This window comes from Vidua chalybeata, chromosome 1 (genome assembly GCF_026979565.1).
Source record: "Vidua chalybeata isolate OUT-0048 chromosome 1, bVidCha1 merged haplotype, whole genome shotgun sequence".
In the NCBI taxonomy this organism is placed as follows: domain Eukaryota; kingdom Metazoa; phylum Chordata; class Aves; order Passeriformes; family Viduidae; genus Vidua; species Vidua chalybeata.
Window position 1 is genome coordinate 127,389,005 of NC_071530.1, and position 17,929 is coordinate 127,406,933.

Below are 17,929 nucleotides of genomic sequence, written 5' to 3' on the forward strand. Positions count from 1 at the left end.
AAGCCTCATGTAAGGCAAGGAGGAACATTTTTTTGCAAAACCTGGTATGAACTAAATTCCTTTACTTCAAGAGTTTGGAACAATTATATGTACTCAAAATAATCCAATGGCTCTGCCAAGAAGTTAATTCCCATTTTCTTGAAGCAACATATTCTGGTGATTAAGGAGTCTTCATGTGTGAGTAATTTAATATCAGGATGTTCAATTAGCTACAGAGGGGTGACCCTTGGAAGTCCTACCACTAACTCAGTCAAGAAGCATAAAAATTCAAAGCCATTTGCAAACCAGGCTATGTTTGTTAAATTGGAAGACATTATTAGTACAGAGATGGCATGTCTATGTGAGCAGCCTCTGGATTTAGTCCCAAGAGAGGTTGAGATCATGTGGCCTGCCTGCAGGCTGCCTGGTGAAAGATCCCATTTCTCTCAAGCCATAGCACGTTTTCTGGGTAGCTGGCACATGGAGCTGAGTGGTCTTGAGACAGCTTCAGGTCTTCCCTCCAACAGCAGACCATACACACTTGCACAGAGAGCCTGGACAATTATGTTTTGAACATTCATCTAAATTCTGAGGCCTGCAACTCATACTGCCAACCCATACAGATAAAACCTATTTTATGGGTGGGATACACATCTTTTGCAACTATTGATGCATAATTAGGAGCTGCATACACTAAACTGTTTGAAAAGTGAAGATCTTATTCAGTCATAAGTTTAAGAATAAAATGTTTTATGGCCCTGAAATACTTACATTGTAGCAGAACTAGGAACAGAGTTTCAGGGATTGATATAATATTGTCTTTATGTTTTTAATAGTTTCACAATAGAATTGCCTAGCAGAAGTACAGAAAAGACAGCATGGGGACTGTGTAGTACTATAGGAGGGTAGTTGCCAGTAGATAATCTTTTGAGGTGCCAAAACCTATGGTTAAGCATTTTTTATGTCATATTTCCCTCTTGGACAAGGGGAATACCACCCTGGTGAGATGGCTCCTTTTGATCCCAGTCTGTGACACCCACGTGCACTTGTGACCTGACTCTCTTTTCTCTATTCTTCTCTGACAGATGGGTACCTAAATGCATAACCCTGCATGTCCACCTTTAGGTTCTCTCAGATCTTTTTCTGAAGCTGTCTTCTTCATTTTTTAGTCACAGTTATTTCAAAGTAACACATTTTTAGTAGCAATACACATAGATGAAATTATTGACTGGGTATAAAACAGCCATATAGTTTTTAATGCAAAGGCAAAAAAATTTTGTCACCTTCATTTTTGTCACTTTTAGGTTTTCAACGTAATCTATCCATATCCAATGTATTTGTTAGCATTTTGGAAAAGAGGTTTAATCTCATGACCAAACGTAAAGTATTTAATATGAATTTCATGCTGTTCATTATCTCTCATCCTCGTTAACATTTGGCAAATTCCCTTACTGCAGGAGGCCAGTAGTTTGCCATTTCTCTTCCTGGAAAGACGTTAACACAAGAAAATGTGACAACATTTTTGTTTCTCAAGAACAGTATAGAAGAGAAATTAAGTAATTTCCTACATGAATAAAAATATATAGAAACTCTTTGCAGGTATGAAAACGACCTGCTAATGTAACTAGTTAAGTCAGAAGTCTGTGAGCACTCAATATATTATCAATATATTATATTCATGGAATTAAAGTCTAATTAAAATATTAAAAATTGAAGTGGTTATGAGCAATTTTAAGCAATGTGTTCAAGATGAAATTTCAGATGTTGGCAAAGGTATTTGGAATTTATGTTAGTCTCATGCTCCTGTGGATTTTTATTCCTTTGAAATATATAGAAAGAAATATGAATTACAAGTGAATTTTCAGTAATAAAAATAGTTTGTCACCACAGTTCACCCCAAAGTGAACTTTACATTGTATTTTAAGAAAAGGTCAATGTTTTGTTGCTTGAGAAAATGAATAATTTATTTGAAGCATTAAAGGAAGATTAACTAAATGTAGGTCTTACTTTTGCCTATTTCCTAGTCAGAAATTCTTCTATTTTACCAAGAATAATAATTTAACCTCTTTTTTTACTGTTCACATCCAATGTATAGTTATTCATTTTCTCAGCTGTATATTTAGTACTCTTACCTAATTCTATAATAATGCATCTACTTTTAAGAGTGTATGTATCTGAGTCATATGGCCACATAAAGTGCATGTGTTTCAGAAGATAAAAACCCCAACCTGCATCTTATATTTCTGTAACAAGACTTAATTCCTTGTTTAATTCATAAGGATATTTAGTTCTATACCTCTATACAGACCACAGAATCAAGAACTTTAACATTTTCTTTAAGAATGTAAATACCTGTTAAAAATACTAAAAATTAAAGCTGATACAAACTATGCATCTACAATAAATAACCCAATAATGCAATTATGGCAAGTATTCTATGTACTAGCAAGGCAAATGAGTCAATATATGGTTACACCTATCTGTGAACAGTTGAGGCTGTAATTTTTTTCTCACATCTATAGGAAAAATGTAAAGTTTCAAATTTCAAAAGTTTCTCATGCTACTTACAATTATCTTTAACTTCATCTCTTCACAAAGGAGTCACACTGATACATGTAGTGAGGAATGTTGTTCTCTTTACACCTAGAAACAAGCTGTGACTGAAAAAAAATTAAATTTTGACTTCCAGTTATGTATTAAAATCCACTTTGAATAGAAGCAGACCTATATAATAAAGTCAAAATTATTATTAAACATCATTTGCAGTGATTTGGACATTAAATGCATAAAAGGGAAATCACATTCTAAGTAAAATACACACTCTTATTAAAATAGAGTATTTGAGAAGAGGCCCTTTGTTTTCTTTTTTTTAATACTAAAAATGGGGAAAAAAGAGCTGGTTTATGCTACCTTTATTCTAATAACTTTAGTTTGAACCTTAAAAATGTCATATTTTTTTAGACAAGACATATGCCTTGGTAGGAAAGTGTTGTTTCTTATTATGACATAAAATATTTTAAAAATACTGTTTATGTCTCTAAGTGTGAATAGTATTATGGCTTAAATCTTACTGCACATTCAATCCTAGTGTTTTGACTTCATTTTAACTTGTCAAAGCCTGAATTTATTTAAGCTTTTTTTTTTATTGTTAAATTTTTTTCAGTAAAAAAAATCTTAAAACATTGTCTTGTGAAACATTACTGGAGTAGTCAATATTAATGTAAAAGAATTTTTGTGTAGTATTGAATTCTACTACTCTGAGCAAAGGTCTGACTTGTATTACGAGGAAAGACAAGAAAAGCAAGAGAAATGTCTGCTTAAACTTAATATCAACACTAAAGATTCAAATCAATGACATGAACAATTGCCCATCTTATTGATAATTCAGGTAGTGTATTTTATTTTTTGGGAAAGCAGCATATTATATGTCAAAGTGTATATGAGCAGTCCTACATCTTTTACAAGTCGTATTTGAATGAATTTATTTGTCAGTTTTATTCTTCACAATTGCATTGTATTTCACATATAAACTTTCTGAAGCAGTTTATTACATCCTTGGTCAGCAACTCTGAGCATTACAAATGCTGTATAAATAAATCCAGTGCAATGACATCTAATGGATGTTTAGTACTACAATAGATAATCTTTTGGTTAGACACCATATTTGCTGTCTCCGAAGAACTAATTCTATTTCAATCTTTGTTACTAGATTTGTTTAGATCAGTAATATTATGTGATGAAAGTAACAAAAAAAAAAAAAAAAAGAAACATGTTTTGCTAATAATTTGCTTGTTTTCTGTAAGTACTTTTTGAATTTGCCCTAGTGTTTGGCAACAGTGGGAGAAGATTTGGAATTTTTTGTCAAAATGACTCCTAAGAATATTTTTGGCAACATTGCAAGATATACTAAATCAGTTAGAACTGGGAAGATTTAAAGCTGTATCTTGAACAGTTGTGGCTACTAGTGTGACAAAACAGCAGTAACAATCATTAAAAAAAAAAAAACAAACCCAAAAACAAAAACAAACACCTAACCCCCCCAAATAAACAACTAATCAAGAGGATATAAGAATATTTAGTATTTCCAGTTACCCCTTAATGTACTGTTTCAAATTTTAACTAATAACAGTAAAAACGTAGTGAGATGTGATGTTAAGGGAAAAATTATCCCTGCTATACCCCACATCTGGCTGCAACTTCTTGTCACTTCACAGCCTTGAATAGCTCCATGCTCTTCAGTGCTGATCCTGCACAAGCTGAATGCAGCATCAATTCTCACATAGATACATAGATTGTGACAGAAACACCATTAAGTCCTTACACTGTGATGGGCAGGTGTGCCTTGAATGAAATTTTTTATGGAAAACTTAACAGCCACCTCAGGGCTGATTAAGGAACAACAGCATCATCCATTTATTTGCTGAAAGATACTAGTGCTGACAAAAAATCTTTGAGGTGGGTTTAAATCATGCATATCAGACTTCCATTAAGTATATATACTATTTCCTGGAAAAAAATAGGACCACTGAACTAGTAAATATGAAATATTGAGGAAAGTCATCTGACAGGAAAGCTCAAGGACAGTCAGTCAGAAAGCTCAGCAATCTGAGCTCAGTTCTGTCTGAAACACCCTCTCACTGGACAAAATAATGGAATTTTCAAAACTTTCTCCCTGGCTAAGGATCACATTATGCTGTGAAGAGAAACCTTAGGAACAGAATCATGTGCAATAAATGACAAAAACGTGGTTATGATCAGGATGAAGGGACAAAGTAGCCTCCAAGTCAGACCAGGTTAAAGGCAGAATCTGAACAAAGTGGACTTCCAGTTTGGTCCAGAACAGTGTCTTCTGCAGTCTCATCAAAGCAAAAAAAAAAATTGAACTTTGGACTTTTTTATAAAAACAAGATGCAGAAGAATGTTGCTAGCCAGAGGAGTGCCCTTGAGAATCTGCTTCCACAATTGTGTGCCCTTTTGCTCATTGCCTTACAGCACAGAGCTGATGACTTTTGCAACTAGGGATTCCTCAGCAATTTTATAGGCTTGCCATAGAGATGGCATGCCTTTTTCCCTCCCAGAGAGCAGGAACCTCTTCTCAGTGGTACAGCACTAGGAGACCTGAGTGTTGGTAGGCATACACATCCTAAGTACTGTCTCCTGATCCAGAAATGCATTATTTCATCCCACATAGGCCTACAAACAGTCTTACTGATATTGTTAGCCCATAAATAGTGGTACACCATATACTTGTCTATCTTGCTTGGAATTTCCAGAGTTGTATTCATGTATTTATGGAGTGGTGGTTGTCTTTTATGAGTGAAAAAAGTAAGAAATAATGTACACATAAATAATGTGTGCTTTCTTCAGTCTCAATGTAAGTGGCAGACTGCTTTCCAAGGATGCTGAGACAGTGAGTAATTTAAATGCCAAGTAGCAAAAGTTGTCAAGAACATTTCACACAGGTTGACTGGCTTTGAATTGTAACATTTCATTTAATTTGTTTCTTTACATAACTGCTTTAAGAACATCTCTTAGTTTCAACCTCTCTTGCACTTTATCATTTATTACTCTCTAAATTTTTTCCATTGAAACTTTTGTCAAGGTGAGATATTTGTTCTGTGTAAAATTATAAGAAAGTCAGCAAAAATATGAGTCTTTAAAAGCTATGTTTATTTTATCATTTCTGAAATGGAATTATATTTTCTTGTTAAATTTTGCTACTTTTAACAGAGATTTTTCTTCACAGAAAGTGAATTTCCTGACCCAGAATGTCAGATTTTCTGAGTAGGGACCTTAGGTTAATGGAAAATCTAACAAACAACAGCATGTTTCTTTAAAGTCAATAGATTGTCCATTACATATTCTATTTTTGATGGAAAAGTAAATGTTTGATATTTCCTTGTCTTCCTAGGAAGACATAAACTTCTGCTGCATTTTCCCCTTCACCAAGGAGGAAAGTGTCTTCAGGTAACGTGTCAGGGTTGCAGCCCTTTATTGTTAATTCTCTTTATGTTCAGGAAGCATCTTCATCTTGCCTTATTTCAAAATTGTCCTTAATATATATGAGGCCTAAACATCTCTTCCTGAAAGATAAAAATATAAAGTCTGATATCATCCTCTGTCAGAAATGGAGCACTAAAATAAACGGCTCTTAGATTTAAGTCTGGGGTTGCCAAGTCTAGTGTAAATATCATGATTTAACAACCTGAAAAGCATCTCTCTTTATTTTATTGTAAACTAAGAGCTAAGCATTAACTTCTTCTTATTTATTTTCAGAGTTCTGTCCTTTTTGATCTCTAGATTTGCATTTTTAACATTTAACTATGAATGTGTGGGGGCTTTTTTCCCCTAAGACAATACTATTCATCTCTCCTTAAATGTAGACAAATTTTCCAGCTGATTCTGTATGGAAATGTATACACCTTACATGCTGGGTAAGAGAGAATGACAAAGCAGCAGTGAAAAGGCTATACCAAAGACAGTTGTCATCAAACTATATCCCTGAAGAACATTGCTGTGAATTTCAAAGCTGTCATAATTTTTATCACTATATGAAAGCATGGCTTGCCTGTCATCGTGGAAAAGCTGAATCAGAGTAAGGAGAGCAAGGACAAGAGGACATGAATAGATGAGGAAAATATTTCTTATACAGTTTCCCATTGTTTTCTTTTGTCATAATCACATTACTTGCAGTTGCTTTAAAGGAAAAAAAATATATCTTGCCAATAAGTAGTTTCCTAGATTGAATGTCCCTTGTCTTCATGGAAGCATGTAATCAGCAATCATTTCAAGATAACTTTTGTCCATGTCCTGCCCATATCACATTCAAGGGAATTTCTGCTTTTGGTTTTTTTTTTTTTTCATTAATTAAAATCCTTTGTTTTTACAAAATTTATAAAGTTTAAAATCATAATGGCTAGTTTCAGTTCTCTTTTTTCTCTGGAAGACAAATCAAACAGGAGGTATATTTTGAATATCAGCACTTTAGCTGGTGTTCCTGCTAATGCATGCTGCTTCTTCCCCATGCTACTAAGTGACCACCTCTTCAGTCACAAATCGGTGTCTCTGTAGGAAGGTCCGCAATGGCCAAAACTACAATTTCGATTAAGTGATGTCCCACAAACAGTATGTGCATATGAACAATATTTGTGGTGGTGGGTACATAGCACTGGGTCTGTTTCCTTTTAACAGGGATTATGTCATGGTTTAGAGAACAAAATTTGGACTTTTAATGAATAAAGGCTCTCTTTTATGTTATATAATCTTTCTAAATCTTCATGCTCAAAGAATGCTTGTACTTTTTTTTTTTTACAAAGATCAAGCCAATAAACAGATTAAATTAGAACTCCTTCTAATCAGTTCTTGGTTGATTTGTGATTAGCTTGTGTCACACTTCGGTAATGTCAGTTCAAACCTTTTACTCTAATTAGGAGAAAGATAATAAGATACGACATTTTTTAGTATGGTGTGTTATACGTTTCTTGCAATGAGGCATGTTTGATACTGAGCATGACAATGAGAAAGCATCTGGTACTAAAGTAATATAAAAGTAGAATAAACAATATATAAAAAGCAGTCTTACATAATCAAAATAATGCTGCAAATTAAATAATATCATATTTTAGCTAATGCATCATACTCTAATATAATATGACATGCCAGTAGTGTTAATGCTTAATATGAAATGACGTGATGTCTAATACAGAAGAAAAACAAGTTTTAAAATGTTGGAATTTCCTGTGCAACAGAAAATTTGACTGCTGTCTGGCTCTAAAGACAGAAGAATAGTGAGGGTGTGAAGAAAAACTGGAAAAATAGAAGGAGGGGAATTTTGAAGAAAAGGACAAGGTGATGTGGCTCATACCTTGGGATTAGTGAGATTCACCTCCACCAGAAATGTATAACCTTTGGTGACATCTTCCTGTGTTGATTTCTCCTCTGCCCTGAGCAGATGCTGGAACTAACAGTGCCAGCCTGGTGCCATAAGAGGCAGGAGCAAGGACCATGAACTGGCTTAGAAATATATTGTCCCTACACAGTGAAAATGCCCCAGTAACTAAAAAACTTTAGAACCTACCCTCATACAAATACTTCTGAGCTCATTATCATAACCTACTGAGAGCTCAGATTAAGGGTTGTGTAAATGAGGTCAAACAAACCAACAAACAAATAAAAAATGGAAATTATTCTAATTTCTGTCAGGCAACTATCTTTATCGATATGGTAGAAAAGCAGATTTAAAAATGCTTGTTGTAAGACCCAGGAGTAGCAAGATAAATTTGGATAACCAGTTTGGAAATTTGTCTCTGGAGATGTGCATATTAAGTATGCACAACATAAGGGAAATTCTTGTCTAAAGTAAAGGGGAGATGCTACTTAACACATTCTCTGATCGATGAAAAGAGAGATCTATGGACAGGTATGCTTTTCATATGCTTGTTCATTTGAACATTTTCCCTATTCACAGGGATGTTTATCTGGAAATAAGATGTCCAAGGTCTCTAGAGTTGATAAACTCAATTTAAAAATGAGGAATTCACATTTACTGCCTAAATTATCAGTTAGGCTTGGTACATAATTTTTTTTTCAATTCACATGTACTAAATTGAGATTCCCTGCCATTTCCACAAGGACTTTTATGTCACCCATAGGAAATCAAAATTAAAATTGATTGATTTTTTTTTTTTTTTTTTTTTTTTTTGTATTAGTATTTCTTCCAGTATCTTCAGTTTTAGTCTGTTCCATTGCCATATAATTTAAGAGCAGGCAGTGCAGCACTTTGTTGTGGTAGATCAGGAACATTTTGAATAGCATTGTATTTTCCAATGGACTGGATGGCTGCCATTTTGGAATTCTGAAGGGTCTAGGGGAAATTTGAGAATTATAAAGCTATTTAATATTAGGCTGAATTTTAGAGATATCCTAGATCCATCTGGATGAAGCTGCCATTCTGTGTCTGAAATTAACAAGAAAGTTTTCCCTTTAAACTGATATATGTATATTCACAAGTCTTTTTAGGTTATGTATAAATGAATTGTCAAAAATTCAGCTATAGAAAAATCATATTTATTTAACAAAGTATTTAACCATGTGATCAAAATATCACATGGCCATAATTTCTGGATATTAAGGATTTTTTTTTCTCTCTTACCAACAATATCTGTTTTCACCCCACAACAGAAAGATCTGGTGCAAGCAGCTGATGTTCATTTGAAGGAAATGGGCTTCTATAAAGGTCGAATTTCATCCAATAGTATCTTTTTTGATTGGATTTTTGAACTTAATTAAAACATAACTGGTTAGGACCATAATGATGTTTGTCATATGTCAAGCAAAGACATAAGAGCATTCTTACATATATTGTCTTTTAAATGGAAGTTGTTAGAATCTAAAAAAGTATCAAGATTAAAATAACTGCTTTTATTCACAAAATTATAGATTGTGAATAGAATCCTGGTGGAAATATTGTAACAATATATTTATATTAGTATTATAAACTATTAAGTGCCTAATTTATAAAGCAATGCTTGCTCATCTATTATTAGGCTTCGCAGATTTTTGTTATGGCATCAGGAACTAAGTAATTAATAATAATAACAAGAATTATATAACAACAACAGTACTGTGAGAAATAATATAAATACTGTCATTTTAGGAAGTATACATTTGTCATGCAGTGAAGCTTGCTCGCATAGTGACCATTAAATATTTCTAATTTACTGGGTTCATTGTAACTAGTTTGGCTCAAAGGGGCAGGAAATCCCTGCCTCAGAGAATGGAAACTTATATACATGGTTGACAGTATTTAATAACTTTTTTTCTGCATAAGCCTTCACTTACTGGAAGATATCGACAGTATTACAAATTATGATGCCCACAGAGTATAATTCAGAGGAAGATAATTCCCTGCTTTTGTGTCTTGTCCAATTGGTCCTCTCTATTTTTCCAAGGAGGTGAAGATTTACAACACATTTTGTCTTCAGAATAATTATTACCTGTCTCTGCATAACATTTGACTAAGAAAGTCCTTGTATGCTTATTATTAAAATGAAGTCTTCCTTAATGCATTCTAATTTTTTCTGATTTTGTTACAGTTACAGATTGAAGTTGCATGCTAATTGTTTTGGCTTTCTAAGGTATCCATTATAATCAAAATAATATTTTAAAAATTAATAATTTGAATTTTGTAACTGGCATTCTTCAGTCAAAAATGCTTTAGAAGATAGCAATTGATGACTTTTTTTCTTTTGTTTACTTTTACTTATACCTAGAATTGCCTTAAGAATTTCTTTAAAAAAAAAGCTTAAAACAGTACACCCAATTATAAATTCTTTAGAGCAGAGGAAGTACAGGTTCCATGCTTAATAATATGACAAATATTCCATGTAATGTATAGTGTGGTTTATTTTGTCATGTATTTCTTCAGATTATTTCAGTTGCTAATCTCATACATGCAGAAAATAAATCTTGGGATTCTGTTACTCCTACTATGTGTATTCTTTTTGAATAACATCTAATTCTGCATTCAAAGTGGTAACTTTTTATTGCCTACATGCACAGATTTTCAAAATTTGTATTGGCTGAATTTTAGTGAAACAGAACATTTCCCTTTCAGTATGAAAACTGGACATTTTGTTCTATATCACTGTAGTTTTCTTACCTGCTTTTCCTAAATCTCTTTAAGAGCTTTCATTTTGGTATAATTTCAGAAATTTGGGGGGTGATTCCTTATGATTCCGTAGAATTTTGTGAAAGTAATTCCTTTCAAATTTCTATAGGTTTTACTCCCAGGATCAGTACATGAAGTTATGTTGTAGTGCAGTGCCATAGCTATTAATGGTAGCCTTTTCATGGACAGCTTCTATAGCTAAGTCACTCCTCACGGTGGATGCTTTTTTGCTGTTTCAAGTTTCTGCACTGCTCTGTTAGGTTTATTTTTTTGTAATATAGTCCTGCAATGTCAGTATTACCAAGAAATTCCGTAGAAATAAAATACATTCAACATTCAATTTCTTTCATACACATCTGTCTTCACATTTTTATACATAGTACTGTACTAGATATAAATCCAGTTATAAAAGTCTTCAGTATGGTATCGTGAGTTATAAATTACAAAAATAATTTCAGAGGCAAAATGTTACATTAAGAGCATTCTTTATTAAGATTTAAGAGGTTTAACAAAAATTGGATAGACAAGCTGTTAAACTGATATGTTTTCAGTTATCATATTATAAAGGGAAAGCCATATTTCAAAAAGAACTTTTTAAAATAAATATAGTAGCCCAATGTGTAAACTGTTCATCTTCATAAACATTCTTATGAAAGAATCTTCCTAAACCTGATGTGATGTTTCTCCCTCAAAAAAAAAAAAAAAAAGGGACTATTAAACTCTGGGGAGAATTCTACACTGAAGTGATCCATAGAAACTTCAAGTGAAGGAGAAGCAGAAGCATTCAGCAGCTCATGGATATTCAGAATGACTAAAATCTCTATAAGGTTTGGGTCTGCCCTGTGAAGAAAATCAGGTTATTCTAGATATCAAAAAGCACTTCAAAAGTTCTAAGAAGAGCACTCATAAAGAGTTGCCCCAACTAGGAAGTTATAGGTAGAAGGATTCTGGTGGAATTTAAGTTGCCAGAATATGTCAAAAAAGAAAAATAGTGATTGTACTACTGAAAAAACAAGCTAAAATATATTTTCTTTCCAATACTACTCAGTCAAGAAGGCATCTAGTTCTAGGTCTTATCTCCCCTTATTAACAAGTTTCAGTTATTCAAATGATTGTGTATGAGGAAGTATTGATTTCACGGAACAGAAAATTACTACATTACAATAAAAGCCTGTGGTTTCAAATTTAAATATCAATGATATTGCCATGTTTAAACTGGTTTGAAGGAACACTGTCCCTTTGATTTGGGCATATGATTTTCTCAGGAATCTACGCTGTATGCTCACACTGTGTTCGAGAGCACCACGTCTGCATGCTGCTTTCTTCTTGCTATGATTTTTTTATATATTGAGAAATATATGGACTGATTGATGTAAGAGACAAAGTTGTCCTCCATCCTCTGTGAAAATTGCTGTTTTCTAAGCTGTGAGCAAATGTTTGTAATTGATTTGTAATAAGTTGTTTCTAAAGGAGAGAAGCTTGTTTCAGCTCTGGTCATTTGAAGCTATGGTTATTGTTTCATATCCCTCTGTATCTAAATACCTCTGCTGAGCTTTTTTTCTCCCCTTAAAGTCTCATAATAGTTCATTTGGTCCAAATAATGATTTTGGGATCCTTGGGGTGGTTTTAAATATTTTAAAAACTGGTTTTATATCACTTCGTATCATTTTGGAAGTCCAGTCAGGTATATTTTATCTCTTCCTGTTTAGTTGTGGTGTAATAAAAGTAAAAAAGATAAAAAAGAGAGAGAAAAAAGTTGTCTATGAACACAATTTTTTTCTATAGAATCTACCTTGCATTTTAAATAATTAAAATGGAAGAGGCATGATATCTTTCAAGGTTGCTTGAGGTGATAGCAAATCTGTATTCTGATACCTAGCAATTGGTAATCACCAGCAATTATTTTCATTACAGCAAAATCTATGTAGATGGCATGTGCAGTTGAAATTCAGCAGGAAAGCTGACAGGTAAAGTGAGTAAAAATGCAATGACTTTTAGAGTATGCCTATGAAAATTAGTTTGGGTGGACAAATATGATGGAAAGTGTAAGAGGCAATAGTTCTGAAGAAGAAGAAAACACAGAATTGTACAGAGAGACAATAATGCGAGAACATCCTCAGAAGAGGGAAGGGGGTTGAGAAGGAGGGATAAAATCCAGTAATTGGAGAAGAAATATTGAAACTATAATGGGAAAATAAATCAGAAATAAGAAAGGAAAAGATGAAATAAAGAGGAAGGAAATATGGTTTATCTTAGTTCCTCCATAGAAACTTATCTTAATTCCTCCACTCTCAGTAAGGGCTCCCTGAACACAGCACCCAATGCCAATGCTGCAATGGGTACTGCAGACCCAGAATTCTTTGTCCTTTACACTCATCACTCCAGACAGAATTCATCTGCAAGTCTTCTTCTCTGCATTTTTTGCAGCCTGCTTCCTTGTCTATTCTGCAGAATTCTCATGGATACAGAGGTCACAAGCTCTTTGATCATCTCCACTTTCTTCATGATCAGTGGGAGATCTGATTTGTCTCAAAGCCATTATTGTCTCTATTCCATAGGATTCTTCTTGTACTTTAGCTTTAAATTGCCTAAGTCATGACAATGATTAGTCATTTTCAGCAAGGAGGTGGAGGTGGTTGGACTGAAAAAATGAGTCTGTGTGATGTGATTCACATTCACCTTCAGAAATTGTTTTTTTTTTTTTTTTTAATTTTGGATTGCATTCCTGATTATTCCTTTTGCTATCTTTATGGCAAATGTAACAGGCAACAGGAAGATTGTTTCCCTTTTACATTGTAATGTGTTTTCCTGTTTGGAAACATCACCAATTGTGTGGAGAACAGGATGTTTCTCTTTCTCTATCAGCCTCCTGCAGTACAAAACTTATAGACTTATATATCTTTCCCTCTGGACTTGGGTGCCCATCTCACACACAGAGAGGTATACTTAGGGCCCAATTACCAAGTATCACAGAAATTTGTTCCTGATATAGATTGTAATGCTGAAGCAGGATGTGTGCAAATACTGTCCAGAACATCTCCATTACTGACAAACACATTGATAAATATAGTAAACTTATTTAATTTATCAAAGGCCAAAATTAAATATATACCAGAGATACCAAGAATAATAAATAGTGAGTTAATATATATTAATATAAAGTTCAGAAATGCAGTGATAAATTGTCTCCACATATCACAAACAAGCTGACCTTAGCCATTCTAACAAATAAAATTTATGTGTTTCAGTAATTCACAGAAGTCACCTACACTGCCTTAGATAACATACATCTTTTATGTCTTTCTTGGAGGTAAGTGTGATAAGCAAAGGACCTTCTATCATTGTCATAATTAATATACAGCAGTGAGTGTAGACATGCTCTTAATCAACTGCTTGATGCTTTTGACACATTTCAATTTGTGCTCAGTGAGTTTGACAGTTGAGATCTAGCCAAGTGTTTCCCAAAGTAATGTATATTTCTGCTTTTTCCATACAACAACTTTTTGTATTTGCTGCTTGTATTACCATGGGAGAGATTCCAGCATAGAGTTTCAGGAACCTTTGGTTCTATGTGTAAGAAGTATGAAGAATACAAATGTTGAATGACTTACCAACAGAAATAGCAGAAAGGGTCCATTTCATTGGATTGGGTTCACAAGCAAAAAACAGTGCATTTTTTTCTGTCATCCTTGCTTTTCTAGCATCCAAGCCTTTTGTAGGTGAAATAAATACACTAGGCATATCTAGTAAAGTCTAGCCTATATTATTTGTCTCTTTTTCAGAATAAACTTCAAAACAAACCTAATTTGAAGACTTCACTGGCTTTTTGAAGGCTGGTCCATGATTATAAATTGTCTTGTAATATAATCAGAGGCATGGTTTGACTGTGAGCTGGTGGCCATTCTTGGCCAGATGGAAGTCCTTTCAAAGGCAGTGAGCTTTTGGATGTATTCAAATACTCCAACTTACGATTTGGCTGCCAAAGACTCTTGACTGAGTAATTTTTGTGCCCAACATCTTGTTCCCATGTTTCTGTTATTACAAAATAGATAGCATAGATTTTGATGGGTTGCAAGATCACTAAAAAGAGCAAAAACAGGGCAATTTGGGTAATTATCTGTCCCTATTCATGATTCTATACCTAAGGGTGAGCTGTACCTTTTCCTGACACATATTGTTTAATGCCCCAAAACATAAAATTGAGATGCTGCTGCCTTGCTGAGAACACCAACATGGGAAATTAATCTGTAATATATTTACAGATGTAATTACAAATGTATATTTCTAATGTAATGATAAGAAATATAATTCCATTGGGAAGGGGTTAAAAAAAAGGCTAAAGTGGGATCCTCTTAGAAATGATAAGAAAAAAAAATATATAAGAAACACATTATTTGATATAAAATATATATATAAGAAACATATTATTTGATTATAAAGAGGTAGAAATAAATATGTGTTCAAGTAAAATAAGTTAAATAACACTACCATGAAAGCAGAAGAGAGAAATCAGGTTTAGGTTCCTAGTCTTTTTGATGATTAGAAGGACTAACAAAAGAGCTCATTAAGAAGTAATAGGCAAGTCAATTGGGATGATAATAGCTAAAATGCTGAGAAAATAATCACAGGACTCTATTAACAAGAATGTTTTTCTTTGTTGATTTCAGCAAAATTGTAGCATAAAACTAGATTCATAGAATGCAGCATCAGCTAAATTACCTAAAAACCAAAAGAAGTTAACTGTTTCCCATCAAAGATTAAGAGGTATGCATAAGTGAAGAGATTCTGGAATTATTCTGTAGGGTTAAAATGCGCCTTCAAACATTTGAAAATCTAGGTGTTTACTTCGCATTATCTAGCTTACCCTGTTTTTCTGTCATTAGTTTATTTGACGTTATGTTTCTTTCTGTTCACTTTCTTTATCTTATTGTGAATGAATGAAAGACTAATGCAACTTGAAATGCCAGGTTTTGTGACATGGAAACTAATTAGAGTAATTATTACTAGTAACAAACAATTCCTTCCTCAAGTGTGTATCCCAGCATCACCAGGGACAGAATATCTTCTCTATTTTACTCTAGGTAGATCAGTAAATTGCTCAAAGTCCTCTGTTTAGATGAAGGAGACATCCTATTGAGTCTTTAGGAAGCCTATGAAAATTCTATATCCAAATAACCTGGATCCTAGTATGATTCTGTCCTGTAATTTCCTATACTTTACTTCAACTATTACAGATCCCAGATCCCATCACAGGATTAACTCAATCTGTGTTTACATGTGTGATAGCAAAAAGATTAATAGCAGAGGACTCTCTTGTTGCTTATCAGTCTTTCCAGAGTGCAGGAAGAAAAAAAAAAAACTCTTATAGCCCTAAATTAATACCTCAAATATCCAAAACATAGATATTAATCATAATACTGCACATTTATCTGATTAAAATAACTCAGAAAAAAATATTAAAATAAGGGATTTGTATGACATGTAGACAGTCCTATACCTTTACATTTTATTACAGAGTAAAAGCAACTTTGAGAATCTTAGTGTTGGTGTTTTCATTTTAATACAATTTTTCTAAGTCTATTCATTTAAGGTCAATCCATCTCTGATGGCCTACTTAAAAAAAAAAATAAAAGGAAGCAGTGAGGCCTAACTGAAAAAGTAATGGCTCAAAGGCTTTTTTCTGAATCCATACTCTCAAGATGAATTTAAATGACACAGCAGGACTCATTTAGAAGTGAAGGTTTTGAGTCAAGCAGATCAGACCCAGGGTTTTCTGATTTATTTTTAGTTCAGCATTTGTAGGGCTTAATTGGTAGACATTTCTGAAGAAAGTGAAATGCCTGGTTCTGTACTTATGTCATTATGGCTTGTAAGTGTAGCACCACACATAGCAAGATGTACCTTGCGTTTTTCATTCTTAGGAGAAAAAAAAAAAAAAAAAAAAGCCACCAAAAAGATATGGCCAAAGCTTGAACCACTGGATTTATTGTAGAATATCTGCCACATACTAAATTTGCTCCTAAAAATCAATGAAATTCCATTTTAGAACAGTAATGAGGAAAATAAATTGTTTTTCCATGCTCAGTCATTATTTTAAATAAATAATTCAGTTACTATACTTCAAAGTGAAAATTTAAATCTGGCTTATGAATGGTTGTATGCAAAAAACTCTTTAAATGTGGCTAAGTTGAAAGACTCTAAATCTCATATTGCTCAAAATTGAACATACTGAGTGCAGAATTCATTCTGGATCTTCACTCAACTGCCACATGTACTCCTGCAAAGAATAACTACTCTGCTCTCTTTAGCAGCTGTAAGGGGTTGACCCTGGAGGGATGACTGATGCCAAGTGAAGGCACTCTATACCTCCCCTCCTCTGATGGACAGGGGAGAGAAAATATAATAAAAGGTTTGTGGGCCCGTAGAAGGATAGGAAGAGATCACTCACCAATTGCCATCATGGACAAAAGAGACTGACTTGGAGAAAATTAATTAATTTAACCAATCAAATCAGAGTAAGATAATGAGAAATAAAACCAAACCTTAAAAATCTTCCCTGGAAAAACACTACCTTCCCTTCTTCCTGGGCTTAACTTTACTTTCCATTTTCTCTTGCTCATCCCCATCAATGTCACAGGAGGATAGGGAATGGGGACTGCAGTCAATTTTTCACATGGTGTCTCTGCCACTCCTTCCTCCTTAGTGGGAAGACTCCTCACATTCTGTCCCTACTGAATAGGGTTCCTACCATGGGAGACAGTGCTCCATGAACATCTCCAAGGTGAGTCCCTCCCAAAGGCTGCAGTTCTTCACAAACTGCTCCAGCATGAGTCCCTTCCACAGGGTACAGTCACCCAGGAACAGACTGCTTCGTTGTGACTCCCCCACAGAGTCACGAATCCTGCCAGCAAACCTGCTCCATGTGTGCTCCTTTCCATGGGTCCACAGGTCCTACCAGGAGCCTGTTGAGCAAGGACTTCCTACAGGGTCACAGCCTCCTTGGGGCATCCACCTGCTCTGGTGTGCAGTTCTCCAGGGGCTGCAGGTGGATCTCTGCTCCACCATGGACCTCCATGGGCTGCAGGGGCACAGCTGCCTCACCATGCTCTGCACCCCGGGCCATAGGGGAATCTTGGTTCTGGTACTTTGGGACACTTCCACCCTCTTCTTCTTCCCTGTCTTTGGTGTCTGCAGAATTGTTTCTATTACATATTCCAAGTCCTGTCTCCAGGTGTGAATGCACAGGATTTTTTTTCCCTCTCCTTAATCTGTCTTCTCAGA